Genomic DNA, 15,449 nt, shown 5'->3' on the forward strand with positions numbered 1-15,449 from the left:
CCAGGATGAGTACAGAGCCTGTTTTCCACGGCCAAAGCTCAGTCAGGGTATATGGGAAAGGCCTTGGCCCAAAGTCTGTTACAAGAGTACTGTGTCCACACCCTTCCTTGCCAAGCTACTGAACCCTATCCTCAGCCTGCCACAATGGCTGCCTTAGGACCATGAGCCCTCTTCCCACCTGGCCAAGTGACACTGTCTCTCCAGTTGAGGACATTTACCCACCCACCCCTTGCCCACTTCCTCAATCCAACCAGCTGTAGTTGTGGCTGTGGTTAGTGGCTCCTTAGGGAAACGGATGCCCAGTGCTCTCCCACATGTTGAACTGTGTCTGCTGCCAGCGTCCTAGGGCCAACAGGTGTTTCCGCACACCCAGGCGCTTGGGAGGACTCAGGGCCTCACCATGGGGTCAGAGGTGCTGGGGGCCCCACAGCCAAACTTCAGGTTTTGTTTGCTCTTGGAAGAAGAAAGCTTCCTCTGGGGGTGTGGGGAGAACCTGCCTTGGGGAGACTCTCTACCACCTGTCCCTGCTTGCCTGAGACCCTGAACTTTTAGAGAGCACCAGCTCAGAGCTTAAAACAGAGAGAAGGTTCCAGGGTACTATGACAGTCGAGGCAGGGAGGTATGCAGAGAATGGGTACAGAGGGATCGCTTGGATGAAGGCTGGGTTTCAGACAACGGGACATCTCTATCCAAATGTGGAGAGTGACCAGCTGTGAAAGAGTGTGACCAGGGGTTCCACCATGTTGGGTATAAAGTTCAGAATCTTTAGTGTCATGTTATCCCAAGGACAATGAGTCCCAGAATACCCTGCTTCGGTAGCTGCAGTCACACTTACCTAGGGTACACAGCCAGCTCTAAGGAAATCTCTTGGGTACCTAACTTCCAGCCCTCGTTCCTTGTCTATCCTAAGAAGGTAGTCTCTATTTGCAAGAGCATCTTGTTTCCTTTGTACTGTAGGAAGAAAGACTTTTCCCAGGATGCCAGGCTCAGTCAGGCAGGGCAAACCTGAATTGGAGAATGTTCCCCACCTCACTGACAGGAGAAGCCTGGGTCCTAGGCCTGCCTGTTTCTCCAGGAAGCAGATTTTGTGGGCACTCCTTAAGTGTTCACATAAACAGGGTCCATATTTTCTTTCTCGTATACTTTCCCATACATGGGCAAAGAATAGAAACTACAATGTACGTGTATGTTTGCCAGGCACGGTGGAGCACACATTTAGTTCCAGAATTTGGAGGCAAAGGCTGGCAGGTCTCTGAGTTCCAAGACAGCCTGATCTACAGAGCGAGTTCCAGGACAGCCAGGGCTACACAGAGAAACTGTGTCCCCCTAAGACAAAATAAGACAATGTGGCTAAAAGTGTAGGCTGGATCTGGGACTCAATGGGCAGAGGGTAGGGTGATTGCCTAGGACGCACAACGGCTTCTAAGTCCCCAGCACTGCATAAACTATAAACTGACTATGGTAACACATGCCTGTACTCCCAGGAGGCAAGAAGAGCCAAAACTCAAGGTCATCCTTACCCACGTAGTGAGCTTGCAATCAGCTTGAGACATGAAACTCTGTCTAAAAATTTAAAATAAAATAAAAAAGAAAAGTTTAGATTATTCTACCCATGTTATCTTGTCCCAGCTGCTTAGGAGACATTGGCTGAATCTGAGCTGGACTTGGGGTAACTCACAGAGTAAGACAGGTGCTTCACCATTTGTACTTCCTAGTTCACGGAACCCTTTTCCTGATAGACTCTGAGCCCTGAGCTCTGGGTGGCCTCTCCCCCCAGTCCTACCTGCCTACCTGCAGTTTGCTATTGGGTTATCCTGGGGTAGGAGCAGACAGCCCTCCCTACCTCTAGGTATAGCCCTCCCTACTATACCCTACTTCCCTAAGATCACCAAACAAGATGATAGTCTGAGGGTGTGTCAGTGTGGGGGAACTCACAGTCCCCTAACTAGGCCCTGCTCAAGGCTCTAGTTCTGAGCACCAGTCCAAGAATCACACTGCTCAGGGGCCTGAAAAGGTGGCTAGGAAGGTAGATTTGGGTAGGGAGCATCCATGATAGATTGTTCCTTTGCTTTCTCAAGCTTGGGAGCAGCTTCCTATAGGAGGAGCAGCCAAGCTGTGCTGAGTTGCTGAAGAGGTCTGGGCCAGTGAGCCAGGGTCCAGAGTAGAATGAGAACCAGTTGTGAGATGTCAGAGATCGATATCAGAGCCTATCTCTGCCAGCCTTGTTGCCCAATAGTGTTCTGACCTATTGTGAATGGGATGACAATGGATTCTAACAACTAGCCCCCAGTCATTCAGATCCAGGCTGGACTTGGAGACACTGTAAACAGGAAAGCCCACAGAGGCTGGAGGTCCTGAGAGAAAGGAAAGAGCAGGCCAGAGGCATCACAGAACATGTGAAATCAGCAGGAAACTGTGACTTCCCTGTGCTGTGTCTACTACCTGGCTGTGCCAGCTTTCAGGCCAGGGCCTGGGTTGCTGAACAGGACCAGCTCAATATCACAGACAAAGGCAGAGTCCCTGGCTAGCTCCCCCAGGCTCTGGGGCCTGGCCTCTCAGGACAGCCTCCCCTCCATGTGGACCCAGCATGATTCCTTCAGTATGTGTTGGAACTCTAGCCAACGCTGCCCCTGCACCCAATAGGGATGTATGGGGACACTGAGGCCCAATAGGGAAGGTAGGCCAAAGTGACCGTGAGGTTGTCTCTGATAGGAGCCGGCTCTGGATGAAACAGCTCCAGAAGTGCCCGTGGTAGAGCACTTACTTATTATGAACAAGGCCCTGAGTTACATCTCCAGCAGCACCACTAAACAAACAAAAAGCCCTGGGACATTTTTAAAGCAGACCCTAAAGACCCAAATTCTCCACCAAAAAATGTGAGCTTGTCATATAGGTCTGATAGCATGAGAACTCTTTAGAATTATGCAAGTTGAGCAGTGTGAGGCCTGAGGAGATGGTTGGTCCTGAGCAACTGAGGTTCCGCTGTAGCAAGGGCCTGGCAGTTTTCTCTTTTCTCTCAGCTGGTTCCCAGATTCGCTCCGGCGACCATGTGTAGCAAGAGCATGAGAGTCCTGGTGGGTCCACCTCTGGGAGTTCCTCTTGAGGAAGCATCGTGGGAGCCAGAAAGTTGGCCACCGCGGAGACCCCTGGAAGTGTTATTTATAACCCCAGACCTGGAAGGGGACCAAATGTGTGGAGTGGGGCGGCGCCATCTGACTAAGCAGCGGGCTGCTGACAATAACCAGTGTCGCTTGCAAAATCACGGGAAGTCTGACAGTGTGGGCAATGCTCACAGTGATGGACCTGGAAGGGAAGAGGCCAGGGCTGAGGCAGGCAGAAAGCTGAGCTCTGTGTTGCTCCAGCCAAGGATAGCAATGGAGTCTGCATTCCAGCTTGTGCCTGAACATACAGGAGGGAGATTACCACCCACTAGCCATGCGGGTGGGAAGCTGCGACCTTCTGCTCTGGTTGGATTCTGGGCCTGTCTCTGGGTCACTGAGTGGCCTGGGTGAGTAGATGGCAGGGCGGAGGGCAGGGTCATACCACCTAGGCCAATCAATCCCCAGCTCTTGGGCAGAGACATCCCTAGGTTTTGCCCTAGCTCCTGGAGGATGCAGAGCCAGATGTGCTTCAGGGGGCAGAAAGTAAAGGGGAGGTGGCATTCTGAACTGTTCCCACCGTGTCCTTCAGCCCTCCAGCCCTCATTGTCTGTCTCTCCTGCTCCTTGTATATTGGCTGAGAACCTGTGACATTCTATCATCTAGGCACAAGCCTAACAGTCAATTCCTGAGAATAGAGGTGGGGTACAGATCCCAAAGGTGGGGTGAAGCTACCATGAGTATGATGGTATCCCCATAACCATAGAAACCACACTAGGAATGGGGAGGGTGGGGACAAGACCCTCAACACCTGGAGATCAGATGGCTGCAGGGACTACTGACCCAGCCTGGGGACTGACTATACTCAGTAATCACTGCCTTGGCCAGATGCAGCTGGGCCTGTCAGGCTTGGCAGGCAGTGATGAGCAACTCCAAGATAGCTCAGCTATCTCTACTTGCTTTCTCCTAGCCAAGTTGGACAGAGGATGTGTACTTCACCTGAAACATCAGGGCCAGTCACAGAGGTAGGTTCAGTGCCTGCTCTGGCCCCACTGTGGGCCTGATCTGGTCAGGGTATTTTCATGCATAGGGGTGATTACCCTAGCTCACATTCACTGGTGGTCCTCAAGCCCTAGACCAAGGAAATCAGCCACTTTCTTTTCCTGATGCATTATTATAACCCTGTGAGGCTTGCTTTAAGAATGGGAAAACTGCCCTGAGTGCACTCAGAGCAGCAGGTGACAAGTGAATATTCAAGTTATCACCAAGCCTGAGAAATAATCAAGGAGAAAGAGGCAAAAAAGATTATAAGAGCTAGAAATTGGAGAGGAGTGCTATGAGATAGTGTTTTCTGGACAGGCCGAGATCTGGGCTATTGTATACGTGGTTGTCTGTATAAGGTCTACACAAAACCAAGTCACTCCATAGTCTATGTTGGATGGAGGAGGGACTCCCGAGACTCCGCTCTCGGCAAAGGAGATAATGATAGTTGATGGCTTCTGAAGAAGGGAGAATCGAGTTTTCTTTAGGGATGTGCGATTCAGTAAGTTTCCCTTCCTTCACAAAACATTGTTAAATTCATAAACATGCAAGACATGACAACTGGACTGAGCCTCAGAGAGTTAAAGAAAAAACTTGACTTGGCATTTTAAGGAAGACAAGATGGGGTCTGGGAGAAGGTGGGTGGGGAAAACAGAAGATAGATATAATCAAGGTACATTATAAACATGTGTGAAATTCTTAAAGAATAAAAAAATCATTATAAAAAGATTGTTCAAATCATATACAGATCTGAAAACAATATCAAAAAACCCTACTATTTCCTAATGAAAAAAATTATATGTAACTACTTTCTACTAAAACATTGACATTACAATTAAAAATGAAATTTTCTTGTGAGGCTGAAAAAAAAAAAGAATGGGAAAACTGGGGCTGCAGAGATAGCTCAGTGGTTAAGAGCACTGATTGCTTTTTTGGAGGTTCTGAGTTCAATTCCCAGCAACCACATGGTAGGTCACGGTCATTTGTAATGGAATCTGATACCCTCTTATGGTGTGTCTAAAGACAGCTACAGTGTACTCAGACATATAAAATAAATAAATTTTTAAAAAGAATGGGGAAACTGAAGCCAGGCATAGTGGCACACAGGAAGCAGAGGAGATGGAATTCAAGGTCAGCCTGGTCTATGTAGTGAGTTCTGGGACAGCCAGGGTTACATAGTAAGACCCTGTCTTGAAAACAAAATTTAAAAAAAAAAAAAAAAAAAGAATGGGGAAGTGGAATCATCATAGAGACAAAGACAGAGATAAACCAGCAGCTGTAGCCCAGCCCAGGGGGTGGTTCTCAACCTGTGGGTCATGACCCCTTTGGAGGTCGACTGACCCTTTCACAGGGGTTGCCTAAGACAATCAGAAAACATAGATATTTACATTATGATTTACAACAATAGCAAAGTTACAGTTATGAAATCACAAAAAAAATGTTATGGTTGGGGGTCACCACACATAAGGAACCACTGGGTCAGAGGTTCTGAGGATTCTCTAGGGTTCCTGCAACTTTGACAGTCTGAGTCTCTCCCAGGCCCTCTGAGATACACAATGTGTAAGACCCTCCTAGATCTGCCATTCTGGCCTCTGCCTAAGCTGAAGAGTGGGAATAGAGGCATCTCTTCTTGAGAGTCCCAGTGTCCTAGAAGCCAGCCCAGAGCCTTGCTGATGTGGGAGGGATATGGAGAGAGCTTAGGGGTCATCTGGGAAGCAGGTGTACCAGGCTTTGGTACATTCCAGCTTCGGGGATGATCTAGAACAAAGGGGAGATGACCAAGCTTCTGGGAAAATACGTTGCAGCCCAAGTGGTGTCCAGCAGAAAGAATCACCTCTGTTCTCCAGAAGCAGTTACTAGGCTCAGTGGGGCAGTTATCTCCTCTTTTAGCTAGGCAAGCCTCCCTCGGGCTGCTGGGATGCCCAGGTGGTACTGTGGGGAGGGTTCCTACATCTCTTTCCTGAGAGAAAGCCTCCATACCCCTACTCAGAGTCACGTTAGACATCCTGCTGGATGCTCAGTCCCTACCTGAAGGGTCAGAGGGGCTTCTCCAACCCTCCCAAGAGGGTCTCAGAGACTTCAGTAAAGTCTCTGTCACCTCCTGGCCTGGGTCCTCTCACTGGAACATTGGAGTGGTACTTGCTTCCTTCCCAGTGCAAGGCCAACAAGTTAACAAGGGCACCAGAGCCGTGACCATGTCTGTCTGTCTCTCTCTCTCTCTCTCTCTCTCTCTCTCTCTCTCTCTCTCTCTCTCTCTCCTTCCCTCTCTCCCTCCTCCCCCTGTCCCCCCATGGATAGAGGAATGCAGAAGACTGGAGAAGGAACAAGAAAGGAGACCAAGTTTGGGTTGCAGGTCCAACCTGCACTGGAGTCAGGGCCCTGTGCTATATGACCCAATATGATATATCCAGGGTAGAAAATCTGCTGAGACAGATAGCTGCTGGACAGGAGACAAGAGAGTGTGGGATCTCAGGTGGTGACAAAACGCTATATTTGGTGGCCTGCATTAGCTAGTTTGGTGACAATGCTGGATGTTCAATGTTGGGCAAAGGCAGCTTCTGTGCTATGGAAATTTCTTTCATCAGGGTGTGGAGGTCCAGCCCAGCTCATAGCACATGTGTTAGGAAGGGGAGCCTTAGGGAGAAAGTGAGTCAGCAGCTCAGGTTGGGTATCACCTGTGCAGTTAAGTTTCTCCTTCTGAAGCATACAAGTCTGTGGTATAGGGAAGGGTCAGATCCTGTTCTGGAGATCAAAGGCCTGTGTTTCCCAGGTACCTTCAGAGGCAGGGACAGCAGGACCATGCCCAGACGAGGCACAGTTTGTCTAAGCAATAGAAGCAGGGATCTATCTGGTGGCTCCAGGAGAGGCCTGGATCAGCATAACACAGTTTCTGCCTCTTCTGGTCCCTGTGGCCCTTTACTCCAGGGCCAGGGCTCTCTTCCCCTCACCGTGTCACAGTGGTTCCAGGGAACTGGAGTCAAGGCCACCCAGGGGAGGAAGAGGGGAGGCCTAGCAGGCCTGAGTCAGAGTCCTAGCTGAGCTGGGGCTTTTTTTAACATGGAGGTGCATCCATCAGCACCCGTGACTTGTGGGGCACTGACAGCGTTCATAGAAAGCTATCAGTACCGTGGTCTGTGGATCTCAGGCGCCTAGGGCCAACTCTAGGGAGGTGGCCTCCTGAGACAAAGACACCACTGGCTTTGGAGAGTGGATGCTGGCTTTTTCTTTAGGATACTGCTGCTCTGAGTTCCCAGCCTGTCGCGGGTAGAAAGCCTAGAACAGCCTTTGAGAACTTGGAGTAACTAGTACAGACCCTACTAGGGAGGATGCTTGGGCCCCAAAGTATGGGAGGTAGGTGTGTGGCCATGTTATCTCCCTAGCCACACTCAACTTCTGCCAGTCATGCTGGCCCAGGCCACTGCCACTAATGCTGCTCTGTATATCTCTGTGGCCTGTGATGGCAGGCATCCTCACAATCAGCTTCTACCTTCCGATGCATGGCCCAGAGGTGTCCAAGGCTCAGATGGCTACCACGAATGCCTGCTGGTAGGTACAGCTCTTTTCCAGCCCTTGCTTCCCTCCCCCTCTGTCTTCTTCAGTACTACAACTGACCTCTGAGGCCCCTGAGATCACCCTACTTACCACTCTTTCCCAGGCTCCATCCTTGGAAAGTCCCCACTACTCTCATGCCTCGTTTTTCCTCCCTTACAAGCAGAGCCTGCTGTCCCAGCCCTGAGGAGCTCACCTATGGTCTGCCCTTGACCATATGCCCACCCAGCCTGCTGCCTATAGCTAGACTCAGAGTTCACATCTCAGCCTTGACATACAGATAGTCACCAAACCCATTTTACAGACGGGAAAACTTAGCCTTAGAGCAGAGACCAACTGGTCAAACATCACATACTATGAACATGTAGCTGGGCAGGGACTAGAATCAGAACTCTTATCTGGCATGGATGTAGAGTGCTCACATTCTCTTGAGGCAGACAAGAACAAACCCCTCTGTCTAGACCCTAGAGAGGCCAGCCAGGCCAGTATCACACTACACAGAGAGGAGGAGAGCTATTGGAGGCATCTAGCCAAGCACTGGTCCAGGCTGGCTCCTGTCAGTTGTCTGAGAGGATCTGGACACTAGACTGAAGAAGGCCAAAGCCTGACCCTCTTTACCCTTGTCTCCATGTCTTCTACAGAACAACTGCTCCCAGGACAGAGTGAAGTTATAGAGAGGGGTAGGTACACCAAGCCTGAGGTCTGCCCCCACGGCCTCCCCTCTCCCTAAGTCTCTCCCCTACCTTATCCTCAGCACACCCTGTGACCTGCCTGTCCCCTATCCTGTGACCACCCTGTGCAGCTTCCAGACTCATGAATGCTGCCCATCCAGATCCTTTTTGCTGCCCATGATGACTGCTGCAAGCCTGGGGCCAATGTCTAGCCACTTGGCTGCTCTCCTTAGGAATTGACTCTGGGCCTCTCTCCCTGAAATTTCAGGGCCACTGGCTCTTCTGATTCAGAAGTATAACAGTGCACCCCCATACCCAGTGTCACAAGTAAAGACAGAAGCTGTGAATCCATACTCAAACTGTACCTAAAGTAGGGATCAGCAGAGCCAATCTTGGGGTACCACAGGGTGATGGGCTTCAATGTGCAGCCAGTCCTATAAGATCTGGGTTAACAAAGAGTCGGAGTCTTGGGGTGGAAGTAAGGTTGTGCCCTTAGGGTCAACCTTGGGCTTTGATGCTTGCAGTCACTTTGGTTCCTGGGGTCTTTATACCTGATGCCTTCCTACCATCCTGTGGGACCAACTAGGGGAAGGAGCAGCCTTTAGGGCTTCAGCCTATCCATAGCTGGCCCACTAGAAGAAGGTAGTAAGATAGAACCCATAACTCACAAGACCATGACAATATACACAAGAACACTACTTGCTCATCTCCAGAAAGAATGTTCTTTTCCTTCTCATCTCCCTCCCCTTACACCTTGGGCTGAAACTTGATGCTGCTACAATCACTGGAGCAAGGGAGAGCTGCTAGGAGCTGCTCAGTGTATCACCTGGACCACTGTGCTCAGTACACCTCTCCTTGATGTGTGAACTCCTCTCCTGGCATGCATGAGTCATGAGGAGATTCAGAAGTTGGGAAGATTGTACATTGCTGGACCAGCCAGTGCTGGGTGGCCCTGTGGTGGGGGTCTGGCCAGTCCCAATGGCTCTGGCAACATTCATGGGATACTTGTGCCCCATACAGTGAGACACTAAGTATGCAGGCACTCGGGCCAGCCAGGCTATGCAGACTCCACCTCAGCCTGCTCCATAGGGCCAGGAACTCTGCTCAGTAGGAGCAGGCCCACCAGCTATCAGCCTTCACCTAGCTCTTTCTCTTCTCTGCGTCTGGCCCAGCACAGCAGGCCACACAAAGATCTGTCACATTTGTGACTTGGCCTTGCACCATCCGCTAAGCCTGAGTTTGAGAAGACAAGGCTCCCTTGATCAGCATTGAACTCTGCCTACCCAACACAGCAGTGCTTGATGAAGGAGTAACAACTTCATCCTTCCTACCTCTCACTTAGTACCCAGATCTCTGACCCAGACTGAGCAGGAAGGATGCAGCCACCTCCTTCCCTGCTCCTGCATGGGTTCGAAGAGGAATAGGCTCATCTGCTCCAAGTTCAAAGAAACTTCTCTCCCAAGAACAGCCAAAATGACAGGGTCCAGTAGGCCCTCCCTTGGGCAGGTCCTACAAGCACTGCACTCTGTCCTGCGACTGGTTCTGACTGCCACCCTCTTTTCCCAGTGATGGTGTGTCAAACAAAGAAAGTGCTTCCTTTCATTCTTGCATCTGCCAGTGGAATGTTCCAGAGTGGCCTGCACAGCCTGTGCAAGGTGCTTTCCTGTAATGTACCTGATGTCAGGATGCCTTCCTAGGATAGGGTCAAAGGGTGTGTGTGGGTAATGCTGGGACAATTCCCCAAATCACTTAAGAGGCACAAGCATGACAACAGTGTGTGAACCTTGGCTTCTCCCACTGCTGTGGCCTTGGAAGCAGACCCCGCCAATCTGATGTTAGCACAGCTTTAGTTTGCATTTCTCTCAAAGTGTTGTGAGCCAACTCTTCTCCTGTGACCCAACTGTTCACAACTTTGTCTTTCCACATACCCTGACACTGGTCATGGGTTTGCTGTAGCTTTTTATATTTGAAAAAAAGGCAACCTTTTGTGATGTCATCACCAAATGCCTTCTAGTTTGCTAAATAGTAGACTTTGACTTTTAAAAAAAATCTATCCACCGTGTGTGCACGTGTGTGTGTGTGTGCGTGTGTGTGTGTGAAAGGATAATTTGGAGTTGGTTTTCTTCTTCCGCCACCTCAGCCTGCTCCACAGGTGTATATATGTGTGTATGTGTGTATATGTGAGTGTGTGTGTGTGTGAGTGTGTGTGTGTGTGTGTGTACCATGTTGTCCTCATGATCATCCTCATTAGTGCATGTGGCAGCTTTATCCTTCCTTCTCTTCACCCTCCACTCCACCCAGGATCATCTATCCTTTGCCTGTTGGGATCTCCTCATGGCCAGGCATCAGGGACAGAATGACACTGTGCCTCCCTGATTACTGAATCTTTAACTTGTTTTTTTTTTTTTTTGTTTTTGTTTTTTGTTTTTTTCCCCAGTGTGAATTCCAGGAAGGCTCTTCTTCACCCAGGCTTTTCAGCCTGTCTGTCCCAGCCCATGTAGGCTCTGGAGCTCTTATGAGGCCCTTTGCATCTGGACAGAAGTACATACTGTGCTGAGGACTCAGAACTTGTACCCAGCTGCAGCCCACTCATCCGTGAGCAGAAGTGGATGGGCTTCCTAAGTGACACAGTCCTGAAGTGGAGCCATCCAGGGTTGCCCTTGAGGAGTCAGATTCTCCTAGTGAGCCAAAGGGTGCCGGTTCTTCCAGATGGCATTACTTTCTGTGTGTGGGGACCACGACTGTTACTAGGTAACCAATTATTAGGTTGGTAGAGTGCTAGAAGCTCTGCCATGTCATTGTAGAAACAGCATGCTGCTGCATTTGAGAGGTAGAGGCTCAGATGTTCTAGGGCCATCCTTGACTTCATAGAGTTTTAGGTTTAGCCAGAGTTACATGAGATCCTGTCTCCAGAAAAAATAAAAATGCCTGTGAGAAAGTCGTGCAGGCTAGAGTGAAGAACAACAGGAGACCTCAGTCATAGGAAAGGTGCTGGAGGCTGCAGGGGGGAGGGGGAGCCCAAGGGACAAAGGAGAAACAGAAACAGACTGGTCTCACTAAGTACCAGCTGCAGAGGTGAGGGACCTGTTCCCCTTAGCATCAGGCTAGGACCCAAGTTAGGATGGGAGCCAGTGCTGAAGAGCTGAGGGATGGGAAGACAGAACCATTGGACCCTCTTCCCACCTCAGCACAAGCTTAGGGCCAGTATGGACTGCAGCATGGCTGATGGGTACCTATCCACTGCTGGATACTGACAGGCCTGTAATGGATCTTGACCTCAGTACCTTGCCCGATGATCATGGAGCTATTTGCATAGAATCCACCCAGTCTCCAGCAGGGCCTCTCGGAGAAGACAATATGAATCTGCTGGACACTTCATCTGGCCTTCATCCATCTAGAGGGGTCCCCTTATTCAATCTGGGGACTGAGAGAGACACCTGTTCTCTCTACCTCCATAAGCCATTGGGGCAGGAGGGCTGTGGCCTGAGACTCTTCTCCTGACCCTTATTCATTTTTTTCAGTTTTATTTTTATCATTTATTCATTGCATGTGTTTGGATCAGAAGACAACTTTCAGGAGTCTGTTCTCACCTTCTGCCACATGGGCTCTAGACATCAAACTCAGGTCGTCAGGCTTCGTGGTAAGGGTCCTCACCTAAAAAGCTATACCAAAGCTCTATTTTTTTTCTTTTTCTTTTTTTTCTGAGACAGAGTCTCATGTAGCCCAAGCTAGATTTGAACTCCAACATAGCCAAAGATGATCTTGACCTTCTGATCCTGCTGTCTCCACCTCCTAAGTGATAAAATCAGGACACCTTGCTTCTGCTAAGATCCCAGGTGTACATTGCTACACTTTGTTTCTAAGTGCTAGGATCCCAGGTGTACATTGCTACACTTTGTTTCTAAGTGCTAGGATACCAGGTGTACATCCCTACACCTTGTTTCTGCAGTGCCCAGTTTAGAACCTGGGGCTTTGTGCATGTTTGGAAGTGCTTTTTATTCCTGCTCTCACTTGGTCATTTGCTCATGTACTCATTTGACATATAGCTCCTGATTCATTTGGCACAGGATACAGAAAGAGGAAGGTAAGAGGGAGAAGCTTGCTCATAGCCTTACAGGCCAACCAAGGCAGGAGATGGCCCAACATGGCATCCTAAGGGGGTCCTAGCCTAGCAGTACAGGGTCTAATCCTTTGTTTTTAGGATGACTCCCGGCACGGACACAGGATGAGCAGCACCAAATTCACTCGAGACTGTGCTTAGAAGAGGGCTTGACTCCCATGATGGCCCAGAAAATTGAAACCTGACCGATTACCTGAGTACTAGAGTTTGCCCATTCTGTGACCATCTGTGTCTGCTGTATGTAAATGTTTCCTGAATTCAGGTGTCACTTGCCTATCCCTCCCCCAATCCTTCACAGGCTTTCTATGCTTCTCTGGGCTGGGGGCGGGGGGTGATGCCTCTCAAGGCTGGCCAGCCAGCCTCTGCCCGGATCTATGGTGTCCCATCTCACTAGAGCCTGCGATAAGGGCCCAACTCAAAGCTGCTTTGTTCAGCCAACAAAAGGACATTTCTGCAGCGTCCTGGGAGCCAGCCACAGGCTGGACATGCCAGGGAGGCCCCAGCCTGGTGGTGGCACCAGTTTGGGAAACCCTAGCCCAACCCTGGCTGGGACCTGGGGGTTGGGGACCATGCCTGCCACAGGCTTCCCAGGCTCTTGGACCCACAGGAGGTGTCTTCTTTCTGAGCCCACGCTGGGCTCAGCCCACAGCTACTACTACCCACAGCTCTGTTCTTGGCTTTGAGGACCAGAGCCTTCTAGGTTCATGGCAAGGAGGCAGGCCACCCATGAAGGACAAGGATGTGACTTGTTGAGACCTCTCTGGTGGAGAGAGAGAGGGAATTAAATTCTGCTGTTTCAAGATCCCCAGTCTGTGGTGCTCTGACACACACTACATGCATTTTGGCATTTTGTATTTTCCAAGGAGATATGACAAAATTGGATTATGGACACTGGTGAGATGTTCTGGTGCCTTATACTCTATGGCATGGTCAGTAGCTGCCTGGAGTGGTCCCCTAAGTACCTAGGACTCCATCCCAGGCTACTCAGGACCCATAGTTCTTGCACTAAGGCAGTGAACTCCTCAAATGGACAGCACACAGTAAGTCCTCAACTCTGCTGTCTTGACTGCTATTTCCAAAACAGCTGTCCTGTCAGCTGCTGTAAGCCACAAGGAGCCAGTCTCCACAGACAGCTATTCCCACCCACCTGCTGCTCCACTCCCCTCCTACAGCCTGGGATCTGCAGGCCCCTCCCCTCCCCTACTTCCTCCCTCTCCCAAGCCGGCAGCTCACAATAAGCAGCTCCCAGGGGCTGTCCTGCCATCACCTTTGCCCTGGGTTGTCTGGAGCCAGCCTTCCTTCCACCTCAAGACTGCTTCCCATGACCAACCAACTGCTCACCGTGCAGCCCCTGTGCCTCAGGTCCTCCGGGTCCTTGTGGGGACCAAGACATCCATGCTTACATGCATAAGATGGAAAACTGAGGCAGGTCCAGAAAGGGTAATCAAACTGTTAAGTCACGACACTCTGGAAGGGTAGGGCCAGACCTGCCCAGATGCTGGTTGGATTCCCATCCCTGTCCCTGGTCTCTGTTCCTTCCCCCACTTGAACCTGTAAAGGGTAACCCCAACATCTGGGAAAGGCCACTTTTATTGCCTCAAACTAAAGCCTTTTGTAGAATCTCTGTTATGACTTTGAGCTAATCTCCAGTTTTCTATCCTTGGTTCCCCTCTGGGACTACAGTGTGGATCTCTACAACTCTGCCATCTGCATTGAGTGGATAGGGAAGTAGGAAACAGTATCCCTGGGTTATTCCTGGGGATAGCTTTGGGTGGTACCAGTAATCTCCATGGGCCCTGAGTCCCTTTCCCCATTTCTCCCTGCTCTTCCTGGTCAAAAGCACATCTTTTCATCCATTCATCCATCTAAGTAGTATGTACCTATAATCCTCACCAAGTTGAGTCTTGTGTGAGGCACAGGAGTGTTCTAGGGAACTCAACATGCTGATAGCTCCAGAAACATAAACCCTTATTGTGTAAGTTTCCTTCCAGATTGAAACATTCCATCCCATAGGGAAAATCCTTAAGCAGGAAAGGAAACAACTCAAAATATCTCCAGGAAGTCCCTGAAACTAACAAGATTCACTAGCCCACCCTTCCTACCAGAGTAAACTATAAAAGCTGAGCTGCTGCTTAGACTCCTCAGAGGACAAAATCTGTGAAGAAAGCCCTGAGACCAGACCTGGCAGAATCAGAAGCTGATAATCCCTCAGATATGTGGAGAAAGACCACTGAGCCAAATCATGGCCAAATTAATTAAATCAAGCTTTATTTGTATAGATAGACACTTTCTGATTTCTTTTGATGCAACTGTTTCTTCAGGCAATCTGCTGAACTGAAGGTGTGCACCCGGGCTTTGGAATCTCCTCAAGGAACATACTCCATAGGGTATGCAGTTCTTCAGTCCCTGAGGGCTATAGGGAAGGATTTGCCTTCTGTATTTGGGGCTTGATCTCACTGGCCCTCCAAATGTTAATTCCACAGATGTGAGAAAGACCAGCAGCCCCAATCATGGCCAAATTAATGAAAGCAAACTTTTTTTAATTAAAATTAGTGTACATGGGCTGTTTCTGCCTAAGGTGAAGTTCAAGAGATCAGCATTGGACATGGAGAAGATAAGGGTTTTTACTCAGGAGTAGAGAGCTTTCCAAATGGATGATCTGACAGGCAAATAGGAGGGACTTACCAAAGCAGAATATAAACATACCAAATTGGTCATAACAACCTTCTGAACCAAAGGCATGGTTGCAAGGTGATCATAACAATGTGGTCATAACAACCTTTTGAAACAGAGATATGGTTGCTGTTTCCTGGAAGAGACAGTAAAGAACCATTTGTAGTTAAGGCTACAGGTAGGACATTAACCAATCCTTGAGAAAAAGAGGTTTAGTCACAACTAAGAGTAAGCTTAGTTTGTCTTTACTGTGGCTTTCAAGCCCAAGAATGAGGCAGGCTTGTTTACCATTCCTCC

Source organism: Grammomys surdaster, unplaced genomic scaffold (genome assembly GCF_004785775.1).
Source record: "Grammomys surdaster isolate TR1022 unplaced genomic scaffold, NIH_TR_1.0 219, whole genome shotgun sequence".
NCBI lineage: Eukaryota > Metazoa > Chordata > Mammalia > Rodentia > Muridae > Grammomys > Grammomys surdaster.